Raw genomic sequence first — 7,349 nt, 5'->3', positions numbered from 1 at the left:
GATGATGCTATCGCTGGAAAAAGAAATTTGTCAACTGTGAAGAAAACCAGAATGAGTGCTACGACGAAAAAGCAGGACTATATAAAGGTTATTTCCCAACTTGCCCTATACACTGTGTGTCTGTATGGGGCTAGTGGGGTTCACTGTATGTGATATAACTTTTTTTTTAAGTATCAGGATTAATTAATTTATAATTAGTGATAATAAATTATCCAAAAGTTATATTGTAAGTATCATATATAAATATATATAAAATATAATGTGTTTTTTTAGTGTGACATAGAAAAAAATAAAGATAAAGATAAAGATGTCAGTCCATGTGCACCAATAAACATTGAATAACTCTTGTGAATATTGTTTAAAAAATACATTTTAATGTGTTAATTTGTTTCTTTTCAATCAAATAAATCTAATGAGACTATATACTTACAATTTCCATCTCCTTTCCTCATTATTTTTCTCTCAGTTTCTTTTTAATCTCTCCTGCACCATTTCTCATCTGGTTATCCACTTATGTCCCTAACACTGGGCGGCCGACCCTGCCCCTCGCCTTGCCCCTCGCCATCCACACCTCGAGGACGGTTATTGATCCGCGCGCACATGCACTCACACACAAACAGACGCCTGGCCGCTCTGTCCACGGCTAATGAGACAGACAGGGCCCCGTCTGCCGCTGGATGTTACAGTGTGGGGACGTATAAATAAACTCACAACACCTGAGGGGGACCGCAAGATTAAATTCGTTGCACTTTTTCGTCACAGCTTGAGAGGTTTTATTTGTAAAGAAAAAAGAAACTAATAATCCACCCAAAGAGACAAAGTGAGGATGTAAGAAAAATGGATTGAACAAAATAGATAAAGAAGCTACATTAGTGAACTTTTCCTTTTATTGTTTTAGATCAACTTTTAGCAGAAACAACTTGACACCATGAAGTGCAAAGAAGTTTGGAAGGTTCATATTGAAAAAACAAAACAACCTCTTTTCACTTTTCCATTCACCGTTAACACTAGCCCAAAACACACACACACACACATGCACACACACACGCTCACAACTTCAGTCTCCCCCCTCCCCCTTTACCTCTCGGGGTTTGGTGTGTGTGTGTGTGTGTTGAAATTGGTCAGTTATAGTATGTGTTACACCCTCTGTCGTGGCCTACCTACATGTACCTGATGGTATGTAGTTGCGTGAGTGTGTGTGTGCGTGTGTGTCACAGCGCAGAGACAACTGAAAATGGATATCCCTGGTCGAGTCTTTGTGTCTCAGGCAATATGTTGCCTGTTCAGGGACTTATCAAACTGATGGATGGGAGGAGGGCAGGGCCCTTGGGACCTCTGCCTTAATCAAGAAAATACACACACGCACATGCATGCACGTGCACGCGCGCACACACACACTCACACACAGACCTGAGTGTGTCAAGAAATTAAAAGTGAATGGTCATTAAAGCTTCGGAAAAACAATGTTGGCATACGTACACAAAAAAAAGCAAACAATTGTGTGTAGATTTTCTCGTTTGGAAGAACTTTCGAGAACCAGAGAAGTACCAATGGAATGAGACAAAAGATGGCAGCACGGGAACAGAAGAAAGAGAGAAACGGAACAGAAATGAAGAATTCTACAAAGTGAACAAATACGTTTGAGATCTTGCTGAAAGGAAATAGTTTTTTTGGGACTGTTAGTTGAACTTTGATTTAAAATATAATCAAACCGTATCCATGAATTTTTAATTACATGTTCAAATCAGCATTATCATTTAAATAATTTTGTTTGCATTAATACAATGACATCACACCATGCTGGTAAATGATTTCAAATTTAACATGGTAGTTATGTTCGGAGGGGGAAAAAATCCAATATCAGTTTTCATTAAACTGGTTATCATGAGCAATTTCTCAAAAGATAAAGACTCTTTAGATCCCAAAGTGTGAAATAGTTTTCATATTCATCTACTTACCCAAAGCGTTCAATAATATTCAGTCAATACCTTCATCATTTCACTATTTGAATAAATCCATTCCGTATTTTAACTTGATATAGAAAATTGAGTTTCGGCTGTACATTAAGCTTTGATTAAATTTCTATCTGAAACATTTGTCTTTGAGTCTCATGCAGTTTCACCTCTCTGTGCCTGAGTGTGTCTGTGTGCGTGTATATGCACACGCTAACTCTGTTTTAATGACTCTGGAAGCTGTTTATCAGTGAAGGGTACACAATACGCTGTTGTCAGTACTGTCCAAAAAAACACTGGGACAAAGAACACACACACACACACACACACTCACATATAGATGATGACGCTCTCTAAATTGTCCTTCACACGGCTCTCCCTTGTATCGACTGTGTGTCTTTCTTCTCAAGCTGACGTTATTGTCAAATTGTTTCTCAAACGCGATACAATTGAAAAGGCGGACAGTTGTTCAATGGCCTGAGTTTTACCATTGATTCCCAATAGGGCCGTCTATTTGTCTGTCGGCTGGAGGAGCGGAGAGAAACTCTGCTCTGCACTCGTCCCACGACAGCTCTCCTTTTATTTTAACACACACACACACACACACGTAGATATTTGTGTCATGTGCACACACATCCCCTTTCATTTAAATATTGCCCCTGTCCCGACGCATCCTATTACTTGATACAGTATGATACCCACAGATCAATGGAAGCCAAGGAGACACAACACACACACACCGTACACGGCGAAACTGTGTGTAGCCTGCAGGCAGATGGTATCTGCAGTAGACGCTTGTTATTCTCAACAACTCTGATATGGAGATCATTAGCACCGGAAAACACAAAAATACGTTGAAACACCTGAAGCGTACACACGAGATAAAACTTTAAACTCAGAAATCACCATATTTAAGCGGACGTGTGGGATTTTTCTGTGTGACACATTACTGTTGAATCACTGAACACATATGCCGCGGCTAAAAACAACAGATATGGTGATTATTAGGATGTGATGATCATATAAAAGAAATGCTTCGTAGAAAATGTCATTCCAAATGTAAAATGCCACAAGAAAACGGCCAAGACGGAGCATCTCCCTTTACCACGTATCACTGGTACTCAGCAGTAAAAACCAGCTATGGCCACAAACTTGTTGTTTCAATGTACTGCTCAGAACTTAAACTAAAAATAAAGGTATAGTGTAAAAAGAAATATGTATTGTTAAAATGTGCTTTGATGTCCTTGGAGTATGATACTAAAAATCAGGTGCATATAACCCACATATACAGTATATACACAGTATATAACATATAACTTGTATTGTATCTTTTTTAAAGGAGGAAGAGTGCTTCAAGATTTACTGTAATAGCTTTGACTGTTTTTTTAACAACCAATGAGGTGCTTGACTTTCATTTCTGCAAATATTTCAAAAGTCAGGTTAGTGTCAGTAGTTCAAGCTGTGGCCAGTTTAGAGCCATTGTGTTCTTGTTCTAGTCTGAATGACACGTGGGCCTGAGTACTAGCATGTCATGTTTCCTTATCATATTACTGTAATTTGACTGTACTTTTGTTGTCAGTTTTAAGCTGCCTTACTGCAAGAAGCAATTCCTCTTGTTGGACCAGAATGGCATTTTAAATGGCATTGGATTGTTGAAATCACCAGGTGAAACATGTCGAGTACAGAGAGCAGGAAGACCAGTGTGCATATGTGAAAACATTCTGGTCACCAGTTGTTTAGAATCAATGATTTCCTGAGATTATGCATTTAGAGAAATGTTGGATATCTGCATAAACATTTGCTGAATGGTTTAATTTATCGTACAATTACTTAAAAAAAAAAATGAATCAATGAGAGAAGAGACGAGACGATAAAGAGGATGAACATCATGTTTCTCCTTCTCTGTCCCTTTCTCCTTGGTGGCACTTTCCAACAGTAAATAAATTAGACAAAGTAAGGTTGTGGACATGTCTCTCTCTGTGTGTATGTGTGTGTGTGTGTGTGTGTGTGTGTGAGAGAGAGAGAGAGAGAGAGAGAGAGAGAGAGAGCAAAACACAAAGCAAGAGAAGGGAGATAGCACCAGATACATTACAAGGCCCACGGTGTGTGAGTATATGTTTGTATTCCTCCGTCTCTGTGTTTGCGTGCAAGTGTGTGTGTGTTTGTGTGTGTGAAACAGACAGTATCTGAGGGAGCGTGCAGGGCTAGATTGATGTGTACCGCCAACGTGGCCGTTTCTGCTGAGAACGGCCACACTCCTCTGCCTAATGATGCCACATCCATCCTGGAGTGCCGAGTGCTACGCAGGAAGGTGTGTGTGTGTGTGTGTGTTCCATGTGTGTCCACAAGGCATCTATCCTCGGGGCTACAACGCAGCACCTTACACAGCCTCTGATCACTCTTTATTTGGCACTGAGCATGTGTGTGTCCGTATGTGTGTGTGCGAGTGTGAGAGTGAAGGGTCCTATGCACCCATTAATATTAAATATAGATACCCTTGTCAGTGAATTACATCCTCTGATCCCATACCCTCCTCTCAGGGAGGAGAGGGGAGAAGGGAACAGACATCGGAGGTGGAAGGAAGGAAGAAATAAAGCGAGGAAGGGAGAGAAGGAGGACAGGAAGTGAAATGGAGGGGGGGTGGGTAGAAAAGGGGTGAGGAATGGGTAGGATGGGTAGAGAGGGGGATTAAAGATGGAGGACAGAAGGTGAGGATGGGGAAGGTAGAGGGGAAGAAGGAAAAGACAAGGTGAGGTAGTGGGGGGCTGAAATGAGAAGAGGTACGTGAGAAAACAAGGAAAGGAAATAATTGCAAAGGAAATTAGGAAGAGAGGACAAAAAGAATTGTTAAGAGCGAAAAGTTTAAATTGACCAAAGGAAGAGGAGAGAAAAGAAACTGGGAGAGAAATGATGGCAGAAGAAGAAGAAACAAAGGTGATTAAATGAACGAGAGTTGAACGGGGAAGGGGAGGACTGGAGGAAAGCTGGTGAAAGAGGGACTACAGAGGGGAACACGGGGTTTAGGGATGGATGGATGGAGGCAGGAAGTGCCAGCGGATTGATTGTCCAGAGTGTTGGAGACTTGAGGGAAGAAGATGATGATGAGAGGGGGAAAGGGGAAAGAAACAAGACGACTGAATCCATCACTTCAAAGGGAGGAAAAGAGGAAAAGCAAAGACTGAGAAAAGACAGAGGTAGAGATGAGAAAGAGCGGTAAGACCAAGGCAAAGTAATCAGGAGATAAAGAGTTGTTGCATGAAGATGTAGGAGAGGAAGAAAGTGATTGAGTGATGACGGGTGGAGGAAGAACAAGGGAGTGGATGGCAGCAGCTTTGACCCGTCATCTGTCTGTAATGAAGGAGGGAAGGGAGGAAGAGAGGAAAGGAGGAGTGACAGTTTGATTTTCCTCGCCAGGCATTCATTCCCATATTCCCTGGCAAGCTCTCACCTGATGGAAAGATGGCAGAAAATCAATAGTCCATGTGCGTAATGGAGTAATGACTCTGAGTGTAAGTGTGTGTGTGTGTGTGTGTGTGTGTGTGTGTGATGATAAGTGTGTGTGTATCTGCCTGATCCTTAAGCAATCACACACAGCTTAAGCCAGTCCCAAGGGGTGGGGGCCACTTTAACTAACAACTTCATTACTGTAGCCGTGCGCACGCGCACACACACACACACACACACACACACACACACACACACCAAACACACACACACACACACACACCAAACAACATACTACCACGCACATTGTTGATCAATGACTTTTTTCTCTTTTTCACTCCATTTTTTTTAACCAAAATTGAGTCAAAAGGTTTTACAGTGTGACTTATCTAACTTCTCTTGTCGTTATAACAGAACCCACAAGATCTGTATGTTTAAACATTAGATCTAGATGCCAAATGCAGAGGTAAATTCCAAACTGGTCATCAGAGATTCACAGTCAGAGATGCTTGAGGTCCGCAACGGACAGGACCAAATATGTTTGGTTGACAAGGTGATAAGAAAATTATTTGAAAGCAATTTAGTTTGATTTAAAGGGCTATAAATTCATCATGAAGTGTGTGTGTGTGTGTGTGTGTGTGTGTGTGTGTGTGTGTGTTTATCCAAACAGTTCTCAAAGTGTTTCCACTCTCTGCCAAGTTTTTCTGAGGCTGTGAAAACATTCCCAGCTCTGGGAATGCTGAGGCCCTGGCACACATGCAGGCTCGCACAAGACACATACACACACACACACACACACACACACACACACACACACAGACGCACACACAGACGCACGCAGAGATGCGCCTCAATCAACCAATTAGGTCATCAAGGGGATCTTTCATCACAAAAACAGGCTCACTGCCATGTCCAAATGATGGGGTGCTGACATACACACACACAGACACACACACACACACACACACACACACGTATATGAATGCCATCCTACTCTGTCTCCAAACTCAAGAGACACCTATCAACGGAATACACATACATGAGTATACACACACACACACACACACACACACACACACACACACACACACACACACAACTCAAACATGCACGGGGCCCCCACTCATTATGGGTCCACTGATCAAAATGAATGATGCTCCCTGTAACTATGTACCAGAGGAGGATGGAGAGAAAAGAGGAATTTGGACAAAAGGCGGCCCATTGCGACTCGGCGGCAGCACAGACCGGCAGCTCATGGCGGCAGCCCCCTCTGTTTACTAGCGGCTAATTAATTCGCCACATATGCTGAGAACATCTGTCGCTAGTGACCTGCCGGGAGAGCAGAGGACGCACTGCTGCGACGGCCCGCTCCCCCCTACTCTCATTAGCACACACACATACAGCTTCACACACACTCACACACACACACACACACACACACACACACACACACACACACATAGCTTCACATACAGAGATGTAACCACACGTACTATATTTCGAGATGCAAACTTTGATTTTTCTTTGGTTTAGGACTTATTTGTTTTTTTCCAGATATCAGAGGGATCCAAGAGGCTGCACACTGTTGGTACTCGTGCTCACAGGTAAGTGTTTGCAGTACAGTGCCATTATTTGCAGTGGTGTCTATAAATACTCAAATTTGAACTTAATTTTTTAAGTTAGATGTAGATAGATGTTAGTTTAATGACTGATTCAAGCACTTGATGACTTTAAATTTTCTAAATCATTTTTTTGGGGGTTCAGTTTTTGTGTGTATTTGTATTTTGGAGAGTTTCAGCCACACAGTGAAAAGCTCAGTAAACACACAGTGTGTGCGTGTGTGTGTGTGTGTGTGTGTGTGCGTATGCATGTGTGAAGTTCTACAACTGTGTTTATTGTTTTGTCAATCCACCTTGAAACACAGATGAATAGAAATAGAACCTAGATTAAACC

This window comes from Scophthalmus maximus, chromosome 4, assembly GCF_022379125.1.
Source record: "Scophthalmus maximus strain ysfricsl-2021 chromosome 4, ASM2237912v1, whole genome shotgun sequence".
Taxonomy (NCBI): Eukaryota; Metazoa; Chordata; class Actinopteri; order Pleuronectiformes; family Scophthalmidae; genus Scophthalmus; species Scophthalmus maximus.
This window is presented reverse-complemented; position numbering follows the sequence as displayed.